The sequence below is a fragment of the Eschrichtius robustus genome, chromosome 19 (assembly GCF_028021215.1).
Source record: "Eschrichtius robustus isolate mEscRob2 chromosome 19, mEscRob2.pri, whole genome shotgun sequence".
Classification (NCBI taxonomy): domain Eukaryota; kingdom Metazoa; phylum Chordata; class Mammalia; order Artiodactyla; family Eschrichtiidae; genus Eschrichtius; species Eschrichtius robustus.
Window position 1 is genome coordinate 33,680,168 of NC_090842.1, and position 15,659 is coordinate 33,695,826.

Consider the following 15,659-nt stretch of genomic DNA (forward strand, 5'->3'; position numbering starts at 1 on the left):
AGTGGCTACCATACCGGGCTGCACAGATCTAGATAGTTGGGAGTTAGGAGGCTTTATCTATTCCAAATAATATATAGAAAGAGAACCTCAGAAGGGTGTATTCTTCTTCTGCAACTGTTGGTTTGTTTTTTATTTTTTAAAGCAGTGGTGAAACACTTGGGCTCTGGAGACAGGGGCTGCATCCCAACTTGAACTTATCTAGCTGTGAAACCCTAAACAAGTCTATTAGCCTCTCAGTGTCTTGGTTTCCTCATCTGTAAGATGGGAATAATAGTGGAACCTAGTTTACAGGGTGGTTGCAAAGAACTCAAAGAGGTAATAAACGAGGCTGTCTCAGAACAAAGTCTAAGTCTTGGTAAATCCTCAAGAAATACATATGCTTTTTAAAAATTATTATTTTGGGGGGCTTCCCTGGTGGTGCAGTGGTTGAGAATCTGCCTGCCAATGCAGGGGACACGGTTTCGAGCCCTGGTCTGGGAAGATCCCACATGCCGCGGAGCAACTAGGTCCGTGAGCCACAACCACTGAGCCTGCGCGTCTGGAGCCTGTGCTCCGCAACAAGAGAGGCCGTGATAGTGAGAGGCCCGCGCACCGCGATGAAGAGTGGCCCCCACTTGCCGCAACTAGAGAAAGCCCTCACGCAGAAACGAAGACCCAACACAACCAAAAATAATGAATAAATAAATAAATAAAATAAAATAAAAATTATTATTTTTATCATTATCATCATTATTGTTGTTGTTGTTGTTATTATTATTAATGGGACTCAGCCTCCGGGAATCACACCTTGTCTCCCTAAGCAGCTCAGTCTTTATCAGGGAGGCATCAGGAGCTCCCCACAGCCATCCTCTTGATCTCAGTTGCCAAAGTGACAGGATGAAAGATGAGAGCCCAAAGTCTAAGGGTACCTTCTGTGTGCAAAGAATCACATTTTCTCAAGTACAGAGAATCTCCTCCTTTCCAGCACCTGAGAAGACATTGGGAGAATTTCATATCTTTATGGCATCGGCACCCTGGAGAACTTTGCCGAAGGGATTAAGATCGTTCTTGGGTTTCTAGACTACATGCTAAGTGCAAATCAGCAAGATAATGATTAAGATGAGACATTCAGATATTTTTATCTGGAAGATTTTTTTTTTTTAAGATTGTTAACAAAATTCAGACAGATCTGACAAAGAACACAGAATTTTTTTCTTTTTCTTTCTTGACTTATTTTTAATGCTTTTAAGAAAGAAAACAATTCTTCCAGTACAGAAATCTGTTCTTAAATTGCTTTGGATTTCATTCAATGTAATGGTTACTATGGGATTTCTGTGTATGGGCAACTCCCTGTGGAGTGCCAATAATGTCACCAACTCATTGTGAGCAAAGCAGGTCTCAGAAATGAGTGAACTGGGCTGAACAGGGACCAGGGTGAACCAAAGAGCCCTGGAAGGTGTTGCTCTATATCTCCAGCTGATGTTTCCATGTGGGAATGTGGGCATTTCTTGACAGATCTTAACTTTTCTAAGAAACACTAAAAATCTGGGTTTTTAAGTAAAACATCCCAACATCCTAATTTTAAATGTTAGCTTTAAAAAACACACAAAGAAGATGTACAGGATGAACTGCCTCTCCAACACCAGGTGTAGATGGCTGAACCAAAAGAACCTGAGTCTGGGACAGACCGTGGAAGGTGATTTTTAAAAGAAATCCAGACCTCAGACCAAGTCTTTTAATCTGAGTCTTTCTGCTAAAAAATCCACACAGTGACCTTTGGCCAAAAACAGTAAAGTCCAACCTGGACTAAAAACCAACAGCAAACAAGATTCCTGCTGATTTCAGGGAGTTGGCATTGCTGGGTCAAGAGTTGACTTTTAGAGCCCTGTATTGCACTCCATTGATTTCCAGGTAACTGAACCCAAAAAGTCCTGGATTATCTTGAATTCCTGGGCAGCAAAGCAATCATTGCTGAGTCATAGAATCACTTTCCCAGAATTGTAAGGAGACAAATATCCAATGGGATGTCCAATTCCCATCTAAACCATCCTGGAAACGATGGATGTCCGGCCCCGTTTCATTCCCTACCACAGCAGCCTGTCTATGTCCTTCCTAGCATGCATCACAGTCTCTGATTTTTTAAATATTTTGGTTTCCTTGTTTATGGTCTGCGTCCTCTACCCCACTAAAATGGAAGCTCCATGAGAGCAGGTACCCTGCCACTCTTGTTCACATCTGCTGCCCCAGCTCCTATAACAGAACCTGGAACAGTAGGGTTCCAAATATATATTGCTAAATAATAAATTAATGAATGATCATCAAGGTCATATTTTAGTGCCTCCGGAAACAAGAGGCTTATTACTTCCCAAAGCAGGCCATTATTTCTTTGGACCCTCTCACCGAATGGAAAGCTCTTCTAGAACCGTTCTGTACCCACATGATCTATTAGCCCTAGTTTTATCTCTTGTGGTCACACAAGTTAAGCCTACGTTCTCTTCCAACTCACAGGCTCCTAAGTGTTGGAAGACATGTATCACATCTCTCTGAATCTTGTTTCTTTCTTTTTTTTTTTTTAAATCCAGGCAAATCGTATTCATTTCTTCATTTGATCTCTTTAAAAGGGAGAACAATGGTTGGGGGTAGGAAGGAGATGGGAAGAGAAGAAGAGGGGTCAGTAAACAGGAAGTCCCAAACACAGGGCATAGTTGACAGTCTCACTGTTACTCTTACTTTCAGTGTGTATTTTAAAGCCAGATGATCTGGTTTTTCAAAATGTGCATTTCTCAGCCACATCTGGATACACACACTGAGAAATAAGCCAATGTCTTTGGGCCCAATCACATTTCCAGGTGAATGAAATAGAAGGATCTTTTGCTTATGTTGTTCTTTTTTAAATTTATTTTATTGAAGTGTAGCTGACTTACCATGTTGTGTTAGTTTCTGGTGTACAGATATATATATACACACACACACACATATATTCTTGTTCATATTCTTTTCCACTATGGTTTATTACAGGATATTGAACATAGTTCCCTGTGCTATACGGTAGGACTTAGTTGTTGATCCATTCTTTATACAATAGTTTGCATCTGCTAATCCCAAAATCTCAATCTATCCCTCTCCCACCCCCACCCGCCTTGGTTATGTTATGAGAGAATGTCTTGGGCCCTTTCAGCCTTGAGATTCTAAGGCTCCATGAAGAACACCAAGCACTGTTCTATGTGTAGGGTGTGTGTGTGTGTGGATGTGTGTGTGAGTTTGATGGTACAGACAGGTTTTCCTCCTAAACACATGACTCTGAGAATGCCCTTCATTGGGGGGTCCAAAGTCAATGGCCCAGAGCAAGGGAGGAATGAGCCCATGAATGGTGATGATGGCCTTGAATGACCCACATACCTTTGGTGTCCTGAAGAAAATTAATTTTAGTGGAAAACAGACCTACACTTCTCTCGCTTCCCAAACTTCCTGCTTAACTGACCAAGGCTATTAGTTATCTGGCAGAGTCTGGATAGGAAACAGATCAGGAGGCTGAGTCAAGGCCCTCCTGAGGCCTGGACACACCAAGTTGCATGCCTAGCTGGAACCCAAAAGCCACTCTCCAAGACTAGGCACTGGTAAGGTCCAGTACCCTATGAGGGACAACTTTCACAGCACCAGAAAGCCAGGGGTGAAGAAGTGGATAGTGCATGATGTGTGATCAGCTGAGCCACTTTATGAAGTAGAATCAAAATGACAGCATATACAGCTGGAGACTTTATATGCCTGAATATTAGGCAAGCTTATTTTTCCCCAAAATTATTTCTTGAATAAGATGGAGTTGGATTATATTTTAAATCTGCTTGAAGTCTCTCGTGTTGTAAAAGGCTCTCTCAAATACTTTATTTTGAAAAAACGGTACTATGTCAGAAAAACAAGTAAGCCTAAGTAACCTCAGCCAGCTGGTTTGGGGTGCTAAGAGAGGTCACCTGACAGAATCACTAAAGAAAGAGGGCAAAAATATTTAAAACAGATTTAGTCATTCTTCCTGGGAGAAGACATTCTTCCTTTAGTCATACCCTGGGGGTATGACTTTACAAGAGCAAGTTTTGAATATTGTTGTACACAAGTCTTTAAATGATTGGTTCAAAAAGCAATGTAGTAAGTTATTAGCACTGATGATCATGAACAGTACTTGTGCATTGGGATAAAACTTCCAGTGAAAACATCATTCAAAGGTTCAAAAAGCCCAGTATCTGGACACAAAGAAGGACATTTTGTAATTGTATAAGCGTCAATTGAACAAGAAGATTTATCAACTATAACTATATATACATCTAACAACAAAGGCCCCAAATTTATTAAGCAAAAACTGACAGAACTGAAGGAAAAATAGACACTCAATCATAATAGCTGAGGACTTAAATACTCACTTTATATAATGGATAGAACAGAATTAAACAGAAGATAAACAAGAAAAGAGAAAACTTGAACAGCACTGTAAACTACCAAAACTTGTAAGCATCTTTAGAATACTCTACCATGGACAACAGAATAGACATTCTTCTCAAATGCACATGGAACATTCTCCAGCATAGGCCATATATTAGACCACAAAACAAATCTCAATAAATTTAAAAGAATTAAATTCATACAAAGTATATTCTCTAACCATGATGAAATAAAATTAGAAATCAGTAAGAAAAAGAAATTTGAAAAATTTATAAGTATGTGAAAATTACACAATACTTGCCTAACTAAACAATGGGTCAGCAAACAAATCCAAAGGAAATTAGAGAATACTTTGAAGTGAATGAAAATAAGAGCACAACAGGGAATTCCCAGGTGGTCCAGTGGTTAGGACTCCAAGGGTCTGGGTTCAATCCGTGGCTGGGGAACTAAGATCCCACAAGCTTCACGGTGTGGCCAAAAAAAAATGAGAACACAACATAGCAAAATATGGGATGCAGCTAAAGCAGCGCTTGGAGGGAAATTTATAGCTATAAATGCCTGTATTACAAAAGAAGAAAGATCTCAGATCAATAACCTAAATTTCCACCTTCAGAAACTAGAAAAAGAAGAGCAAACTAAACCCACAGCAAGCAGAAAGAAGAAATAATAAATATTAAGAGAGGAAATAAATCAAATAGAGAATAGAAAAACAGTAGAGGAGATCAATGAAACCAAAGATTAGGTCCTTGAGAAGATCAACAAAATTGACAAAACTTTAGCCAGAATGACCAAGGGAAAAAGAGGGAATACTTGAATTACTAAAATCAGGAATGAAACATGGAACATTACTACTTATCTTGCAGGAAAAGTACAGTATCCATGCTTTTGTTGGTACTGACAAGTTGATTCTAAAATGTATATGAAAAGGCAAAGGAACTTAAATAGCCAAAATAATTTTGAAAAAGAAGAACAAAAAGTTGAGAGACTTATACTCCCTGTCCTCCAAGACTCAACACAGGTGTTAGTTTCCTGTGCAGCCATCTTTGATTCCCTCCACTCAGATTTCAACACATGTCCTCCAGTTCCAATAGAAAATTACACAAACCCTCAGTAGATCACTCATTGCCCCATATTGCCTGACCTGCTTCTTGAAGATAAACATGGTATCTTTCCTTCTTGTACCCTCAGGACCCAGCAGAATGCCCCAAACAGAAATGATGGTTAATAAATGTTATTTTATGGAAGGGTAGATGGATGATTGATAGGTTGATGGATGATGATCTTAGAATCTTTTACCTGTGTACAAATAGATGAGGCAGTGTGGCTTCTCTTAGATCAATATCACAGAAGAAACATGAAACTGGGAAACCAGAGACCTCCAGTTCTGCCACAAGCCCCCATATGACCTTAGTCAAGTCACTTCCCCTTTCTGATGCTCAGTCCCATCTGGAAAATGTATGAGTTTTACTAGATGATCTCTAAATGTCATCCAGATTTAGGTTCTGTTACCCTAGGACTAAGCAGGTTCCTCTATCCATGTCCAGAACATTTAGCATTTGATGGAATTAGCCCGTTAAAAACCAAATTTAGTGGACATATTCATTAAATCTCGCAAAGTGGCCAAACCAGCTGAGTACCTAAACACAATACTCTGTCTCTCTCAAAACATTGTACACAACTTCATTTCAGTGCCTTTTGAGCTCCCTTTGTAGAGAATGTACATGGCACTCAATCAGCATTCACAACAGGTTTTTGGCATGAATAATTTGTCAACCACAACAAAGTCACCCCGTAAAATGACCCTAAATTCCATTTTCTGTTACTGATGGGGAAGGCCACGTGATGGGAATTTATGGGGTGCCTCAGGTTTGACAGACAGTCATGTGGGTAAAAGAAAAGGGCAAAGGAGGTCTCCTTTGGTATTTAAAATCATGGGTCTCCCTGTAAAACCTGGAAGTTGTTTCTGAATGTATCATAGCAAAGAAAAGAACGGCTCAGTGATTTTCTTGCCTCTGAATTTCAAAGATATTCTACCTCAAACCTGTATTATTTCTCAGAGATTTTCTAAACACGGAAAAAATTGGCTTGGTCTAATTTCAGAATTTTAGCTCTTTTTAAAATTTTGACGAAGACACCCACTCAATTTCTCATTCTGATGCCAACCACAAGAGATTTGACCACAATTTTCATCATCCTTGCCTCGGCCAACATGGTGGTTTAAATCTAATAGTTGGACACAGACCCTTGAAATTACTCAACTATCCCATCATTGTAGCAACATTAGTCAATTTTATGTTAGAACATTTTCCAGGGGTGCTGAGGGCCACGAAAGCTCCTCATTTTACCATCCTAAAAAAGCATGACCCTTTTTTTTTTTTTTTAATTTTATTTATTTATTTATTTATTTTTGGCTGTGTTGGGTCTTCACTTCTGTGCGAGGGCTTTCTCCAGTTGCGGTGAGCGGGGGCCACTCTTCATCGCGGTGCGCGGGCCTCTCACTATTGCGGCCTCCCCTGCTGCGGAGCACAGGCTCCAGACGCGCAGGCTCAGTAATTGTGGCTCACGGGCCTAGTTGCTCTGTGGCATGTGGGATCCTCCCAGACCAGGGTTCGAACCCATGTCCCCTGCATTGGCAGGCAGATTCTCAACCACTGCGCCACCAGGGAAGCCCCAACATGACCCTTTTTAACAAAAGAAAAAAATCATCCTTTAGAATAAGGGAGTTGGCCATTTTCCCAATGGTTTCCTAGAACTCATTGTTCTTATTCTAGAACTATTATAGTTTAAAACATCCAGAGCTAGAATCTGCTTCTTTAAAAACACTATTTTATATTAATTGTGCAAAGTGTTTTCTTTTAGTCACTATGAGAAATTCTTAAACATCACTGAAAAAATCTAAAAGTTTTAAGCAAAATTATAATTTTGGTTTACCATTTCCCTCATTTGATTTCTCATAGAGAAAGACAAAACTGGATGGTAGGTTAAAAATGAAAAAAAATAAAAAGACTTATTTCTCTACTTTTTAAGGAACCTCACCAAAAGGTTATTAGAAACCAATGGAAATGCATTCGGTGAAGAATACAGGCCCATTAAAGAATGCAAAGGCATCTCTGTATATATTTGGTTGGTGACCTTGGGACATAGTTTTAGAATTTCAACTACAGTATACGTGTCATGCCAGGGGCCTGAGAATTTAACTGGTGAGAACAAAGTGAGTTCCCCAGTGCATTCACACACCAGCATTCTCACTGACCGACTGTGTGCCTGTGTACAAACTAAATGAGGGGAATCTGAATATCTGGCTTCCTGGGAAATAAGAGGTCAGAGGGTTTATTAGCAGCACCAAGCTTTCATTGCCCAGATCCGTGGAAACGAGCAGTGGCCTGGAAGTCCAAGTGGCAATGCCACTGCCTTCCCGGCACCTTGGGGGGTTCCCCCTGCCCCATTTTTATTCCATTACCTCCCTTCTGTGCCACTCTCCTCCTCTAAAAGGAACTAGTTTGTGGACCCTAAGAATGGATCCAAGGAAGAATCCCTTTGGTTTTGAGGAGTAGCTAGAAGCAAACTCTGGATGCATCTTCAAGTGTCAAATGGTGAGACAAATGAACTAAAAAAATAAAAGAACAAAGGCCTGGTCTCAGCAGAGACTTGGGGAGCGAGGGGCAGAGGAGATGGGGCCTTGCCATGGGCCTAACACCTCAGTCTCTCAGCAGTCATCTCAGCCCCCCTGACAGGGCATCTTTCTACACTTCCCGGGCAGGAAAAGGCAATGGCGATGTCACCCTTCACATTCACGTCACTGCTTCCCATACAAGATTCAGTCGTTTCTCACCATCAGGACCCAAACACCCAGCCCATGAGAGAAGAGTAATCCTGGCAGGTAGGCAGATTTTATACAAAAAATACTTAATAATATAGATAGATAGATAGAAAGATAGATAGATAGATAGATAGAAAGAGATAGATAGATAGATAGATAGATAGATAGATAGATAGATAGATAGACAGACAGACAGACAGACAGATAGATAGATAGACAGATGAAGGGAGGGAGGGAGGAAAACAGGAATAAAAGGAGTTGAAGGTTATGGTTGCCTGACAATGCTCATTGGGATTACAGAATATAAACCGTCTCCTATCCTGAAATGCCATACTTCCTCTTTGGCAAATTACGGAAGAACACATCATTTCAAAAAACATTTAGTAGACACCACTATTTGTCGAGTGAAATCCCTGGCAGGCTGTGGGGCATAGCTTCCCATGTCTGGCTGAATCACCAGGGGAATTCTTCAAAAATACTCATTCCAAGGACCCAGCTCAAAGATCCTGACTCTATAATCAAGGGTGAGACTAAAGCATCTCTCTCTCTCTTTCTTCCCTGGTTCATTTTACTGATCTTGGTAGTTTGTGCATTTCTGCTATAGGACATTCAAAAGAAAGCCAATATATAGGGACTTCTGGCCTAGAGAAATGTAAACATCATCTGATTCCCATCCGAACCCAAATGCGTCTGAGAAAATGCTGGAAAAGGGCTGGGCTGAAGGCTAGAGGCTGGACCTTAGCTCAGTTGCCTATTCGCATGGTCTTCTTGGCCAAGCCACTTAAACTGAGTTTTCTCCAGTCTAAAATGAAGAGCCTCTGTTCTGTGGGGTTGCTGAATGCATGCAGTAAAGCACCACATGCAAAGCACTTAGCGCAAGGCCTGGGACAAGTGATGAGCATTTAAAAAAGTTGGCGAATGTTGTTGTTATTCTTTTCACAGGCAAGTTAGAGAGGTCAGGCCCTATTCAAGTGCTGTGAAAGACAACAGAGGGGAGATCGGTTGAGAGAGTGATATTTGTCAAGGATAATATAATAGTAACAATAATCATAATAACAGCTGGGGCCTGCTTACTCTGTGCCAGGCTCAGTGCCGGGAGAGTTTTTAGAGAAACTTTGTTATCAGTGCCAAATAACAAGGTCCTCTTTCCAATCCTCCATGGTGGCCCTTCCTTAGTTATTATAACTGGGGTCCAAACCAAGCTCTACCCATGCTGAAGTCAAAGGTCAGAAGCCGAGGATGGACCTTGGCAAAACCGTGACACGGGGTTGAGCTTATCCCTGCTTGCTTGTTTGGTCACCTTGGCCTGACCCCAGACACTTCTTAACCATCCTTGAGCCTTGCCCTTCCTCCCAGGAAAGGACCGATAAACTCAGTCCCAGGTGCTGTAAAGTGATACATGGACTCTAGAAAGTTCACCCCCTACCCACTGCCGCCTGGAAACTTGCACATTTTCTGAGACCTAGAAGCCTTCAGCCAAGGAAGTTATCTCTGATTGAAGGACCAGAGATACCCATGGATCAGGCAGGAAGGCGCTCTTAGGGAGGCAGGAGCACCGCCCCTCACGTCAGACACTCGCCCACCCACAGGAAGCGAGCACCTGCCTGCCCCTGGGGGACAGCACTTCATAGTTTAGGAAGTCCTCTCAACCCATTTTCTCATCAGCGTCTCTCAGCAGTTCTGTGATGTAGACAAGAAAGATGAACCAGTGGCTAGAGCCAGAAGAGCCCTTAAAGATGATGGAGTCCAGAGTTCCCAAAGCACAGGATGCATTTAATACACGAGCTGACTGGAGCTGCTACAGGGCACAGTGTGCCCTCACTGTCAGCTCTCATTCTATCCTTCTGATTAGCTGTAGAGGAAAAAATTCTCCATGGGTCCTAGTGTGTTTCTAACACTGGCCCAGCTCCCCTTTTAAGAACAACAAGTGGACCTATAGCTCAGAATTCTTAGCAAGCAATAGAATTCAGCTAGAATTTTTTTTTTTTTTTTTTCTGGCCGTGCAGCATGTGGGCTCCCAGTTCCCCGACCAGGGATCAAACCCATGCCCCTGCAGTGGAAGCAGAGATTCCTAACCACCAGAGAGCCAGGGAAGTCCCCTAGCTAGAATTTAATAACAGTTATTTGTTTTGTTTGCATCACACTTTTTTTCCTTTATGTCAGTTGGTTCTCCATTTGTGAAAGTGAATAAAGATTCCTTTTCAAAAAACTTTTATTGGGTAAATTTAGTGAGTCAATTAAAAGGAAAATATTAAGTAAATTAAGGGTACATATTCCCGGGTATGATTGAAAATTGGAAAAACGATATACATGTATGATTTGATTCTGGAAAACCCTCACCAATCCACCCCATCACCTGCCAATAGAGAGCCAAGGCTAACTCCAAGGTCACTTGCTTGCTGGTAGCAGAATTCATCCAGGGCTCTTTCTGTACGTGCAGCCAACTCTAAGGCATGAGCAACTGAGAAAATACGGTGTCTGGTTCCAGGTGAGCAAAATGGAGCCTCAGTGATGGAGCAGGGAGTCTAAAGGAAAAGGCCTTGGAGATGCTGAAATCTGCTCAACAGTGAACCTGCGGTAGGAATCTGTCTGCAGGATTAATTCTACTTCAGGAAGCAAAGTTCAGGGAGGGAGCGCAGCTAAACCCTGGAGTTCACGGCCTTTTCCTCTGCAGAGAATCTATCTGTGGCTAAAATAGAAACATCTCAGGACCAGTCTCCCTGGCTCAGTTGTTGGACCTTAGGAAATAATATATGAACATGTGAACTAAAAGAGCCAGTATGGGACATCACTGAGTATCAGCAGAGATTCTTACCAGAATGAATAGTTACCAGACTGCACTGGACCGATCTACCATGTGCATTGTAAGATGTGTAGGTGCATCTCTAGCCTCTACTCATTAGATGCCAATAGCAGTTTCTTCCCCGGCCCCTACCCAGTAATGACCAAAAAGGTTTGCAGACATTGCCAAATGTCCTCAGGAGGTGAGGGGGCAAAGTTGCCCCAGGTTGAGAACCACTGGTCTAAAGTAATCCCAAGAGGTTCTTGAACAATTTAAAGAGAGTATAGAATTCTCAAGAGGGAAATACTGTACATCTTGGTTCTAGGAGATGCAGGAGAAATTTATTAGGAAAAACGGAGTTTGTACAACAGAACTTTCTAGATATAAATATAAAGGGGCCTGGTGTGTAGTCAGTGCTCAATAACATTTTAATTTCCTTGCCAGGCTCTGGCTCTTTTGCATGCCTAATCTTCCATGAGCTTTTAAAGATCCTCGTGAATGTGTACATGCTAATTGCAAAATTGGAAAGAAAAAGTAGAGGGAAGAAAAAGGGCATGCGTGTTCAATTAAAGACTTCTCATATAAAATGGTACAAAACCAAGACAGCAAAAGACATCATGGCTTCTTTTGCTTTTGTCAGCTCAATATTCCTTCCCTCCTCCTTCTAGGTATAGTGTCCGCCTTTTCTTTGGGGGAAGTGACAGCTTCAGACACCTTACCCAGTCTTGGCCACAGGGTGAGAACAGAAGCTAACCAAGGCCAATCAAAGTGTCTTTCCTAGGACTTTGGTTCTTGAGTAGAGGTGCACAGGGACGGATGTTTGGATTTCGGCCATAGTATTGTTGCCCTTGAGAAAGATAGGTCATGGCTGGGATCACCAGAGATGCTCTGGGTCTAGGTAGAAGCCCTCCCCCCTTCCTTTTTCTTGCCTAAGTTAATGGAGCCCTGTCTCTATTTCTTGAAATTAAAGAACCTCATAACAGAGTCTTTAAAACTCAGAGTGACACAGATTGGACCAGCTTCCTGTAATGGTAGCTTTTTGAAATTAAATTCTATTCAACCGATTAGAAATATGTTGAAATCAATGACAAATACAATGCAGGTAAACTGAGTCAATTGCAAGGGAACTGGGGGTGGAGAGGGGGCAGGTAGTTTAAATGTAAAAGAGGAAAAATTAAATCAATATTGTCGGCACTGGACAATTGTAGTATGCATTCTACACAGAGAACCATTAGCATACTATCCTACTTGGGTTGGACATATCGGGGGGAGGGGTTCTTGTATTAGGGAGCGGAGTATGTAAATAGATACAGAATTGTTGCATCATAGAATTGACTTTGCTCAAAGCCAGCTAATCAAGTTTAGCAGAGATAGAGGAGAGAGAAAACTGTCAGCCTCAGTTTCTTCGTGCCTCTCACAATATGAGCATCTTGCCCCAGTGAGTGTGACTTCATATTTTTCACACAGAGCCCCTAAATGACTTCATCCAATGATCAGCTGGCAGAGCGAGCTGCCTTCTAGTGCTGGAGGGAATTCTAACAGGGTTGGACTTACTGAGAAGATGATAAAGAGTCATTGAAATGTTTTGGTTTGAAACCATTTGTAATTTTTGTTTTGTTTTTACATTTTACAGTCAGAATCCTTGTGAGTTATACTTATTTGTCCTGGTGGAATGGCCACAATTGGTGTGTGCCCATATCCTGTCATCATTCAACTCTGCGAGCTGAAGGCTTCTTGAAAGGAAGACCCGATTCTCTTCCCGGGGGCTCTTTTTCTGGGAGTGGGGAGTGGTGGGCTGTGAACCCCTCCAAGAGCAGCCTTCACCTAACAGCAGACAGGGAGTTGGTGGATAGAGCTCCCTCGCCTTCCAGAAGGTTTAACTGAAATGACTGTCCTGCTCTGACGTCCCAAGTTCTCAGTGGGACTGAGTCCCTCTTACCCACACTGACAACCCCCCTTTATTTGGCTGCCTTTCCTTTCCTGTCTCACTTATAAACCTCTTACTCTCAAAGTCTTATCTTGGGATCTACCTCTGGGGGAACTCAAACCAAGACTCCAGACGTTTTTAATATCTAGTATCCTCACCTCACTGCTATACTCCAAAAAGGAAAGCTCAGTGGTGCTTGAGGGTCAAAATCCAGCATTGTCTACCAAGCCATTTTCTCAACTAGAACTACGGATGCATGTTTCGAGGGCCTGCAAAACGTTTGAGACCCGAAACAAAAGGCATTGGTCCAAAATATCAAAAGAAATCTGCAAAACCAAATGTAATAGACATTTGATTAAATGTCTACCAAATGTAGTATGCAGTCAACTAGTCAACCCCAGCTCAAAGAGATTCGTGTGCAGCTGAATGTGAATTAGAACTAACACGGGGTGTGGGTATTTTTAAATGCTTGTAAGAGGTAGGGCAGAGTGTGAAAAGCATGCGAATGGGCTATGAATGTTATAAAAACTGTCCTGGGGGTTGAGACTGGAATCCGTGTGTCCAAGACAACACTTGGACTCTTCAAAACAGAGGAAAAAATGTCTTTCCTGCTCACCCTGCCCCCCTCAGAGTTATAGATCACTATCTGCAGACAGAAATCTTTTCTGGGGAGAAGATGTCACCAGCGTTTAGAATCCAATATTTGCCCTGGCTTTGTTCTGCCTTCGCAGGAATCCATGGTCTGCAGCAGTTCTGAGGGAGTCACAGTCTTCCCAGCCAGATTCTGACACCTCTGGGCCCCTCCCCCGTATTAGCTTTATATCCAAATGTGACTCAGAGGCTGGCAAGATTCAAGGTGATCAATGACAGCTCCAATCAAAGCCACCCAGATAGGCAGTGCACTCACGGCTCCTGATATAAAAGGTGTTTTATTTCTCATCCCTTTATTTTTGTCACTGAAAGAATGCTTCCCATGTGTGGATTAATTAAAGTGTAAACATTAAATATTGATTGATGCATTATCAGCAGGGAGCAGTGGCCTTCCGTCTGATTGATTCCTGCGGTGATTTATTGTCATATTTGGGGAGTCATTTCGCTTGATAACCAAGAGGGATGGCCTGCTTCCCCCCTGCCACGTCGGCTCCACTCCCCTCTTTTTTTCCCGGTACCTCCTCTTATTCTTCTAGGTGACATCTGAGTTCCGATAACTAAAACATCTTCATCTTACTGTCGAGAGAAGAGTGTGTGGCCTGACATTTGTTTTGTGCATGTGTAGGTCTGTGTGTGTCTCCCAGGCAATTATCAAATCAATTAACAACAACACAGAAAATAACAAATCTACTTGCTTCTGTGGGATATTTCTGATTAACAGAGCTTGCCCCTCCAGAGCTCTGTGAAATATGATTATGGGCAAGTTCTGAGGAGAGATGGGGAAGAGTATAAAATGAAACAAAGAGAGAAAAATAAAACCTATAGGTCTACTCTTGTCATTTTTCTGAGGTGTGTTTTCACAATGGAACTAGAAAGTGGGGAGGAACTAAAGCAACCATTCAGATTTATAATTGGTTGTAAGGCTCTATAGATATGAATAGACATACCACATGTCATCAGATTGACCCACACAAAATTGTGGTTTATAGAGGTCAAAAGTGATCAAATATTGACAATTTCACATGGCTCCACCTTACATTTTTAAAAATTTATTATTATTATTATTATTATGGCCGCGTCACACAGCCTGTGGGATCTTAGTTCCCCAACCAGGGATCGAACCCGGGCTCACAGCAGTGAAAGCACAAAGTCCTAACCACTGGACCGCCAGGGAATTCCCAAACTTACATATTTAAACTCCATTCTCAAGTAGGGTATGAGGATTATTGTTTATCCCGTTTTCAAATGAGAAAATTTGCCCAAAAGCGGCAAGTCACAGACAGCCACAATTTAGTTTGAGTTTTGGCATAAACGAGGCATTCATCGAAATGCTTTATATAATTTCCTCATGGAAAACCTATTACACTCTTTGAGGTAGTGTTATCGTCTGACTGTTTGTGCCTCCCCAAAGTTCGTATGTGGAAATCTTAACCCCCAAGGCGATGGTATCAGGGAGTGAGGCTTTGGGGAGGTGATTAGGTCATTAGGGTGTAGCCCTCATGAATGGGATTAGTGCCTTATAGAAGGAGCCTCCAGAGAAATCCCTTCCTGCTGGCCCCCTTCCACCGTGTAAGGTTAGCATGAGACATCTGCAACCCAGAAGAGGGCTCTCATCCAATCAGGCTGGCACCCAAATCTGGGACTTCCAGCCTCCAGAGCTATGAGAAAATAAATGTCTACTGTTTATAAGCCACCTCGTTATTTGCGATATTTTGTTATAGCAGCCTGAAGGGACTAAGACAGGTAGGCACTATGGTTTTACCCATTTTATGGATGAAGAACACAAACAGCAAAACAAGCCTTCAAGAGGTTAAATACCATTGGAGACCTTGTTGGACACAGAAGTTTAAAGATGTCAACATCCCTGCAGTATGTTTAGTTCAAGGCATCTGTGGATCGAGGGAGACTGCAGGGGCCCTGACTCCAGTTAGCAGCATGCATGGTCCAGTGGCCACACGGATGCATTGGAGACTTTCTCTCGGAAAGCTTCCTGTTTCCTGACTCCTTCCTCTTGGCGGGAGAGAAGGTGCAGGCACTGTCCAGAGTGCAGAGGAAATATCGATGGAGGG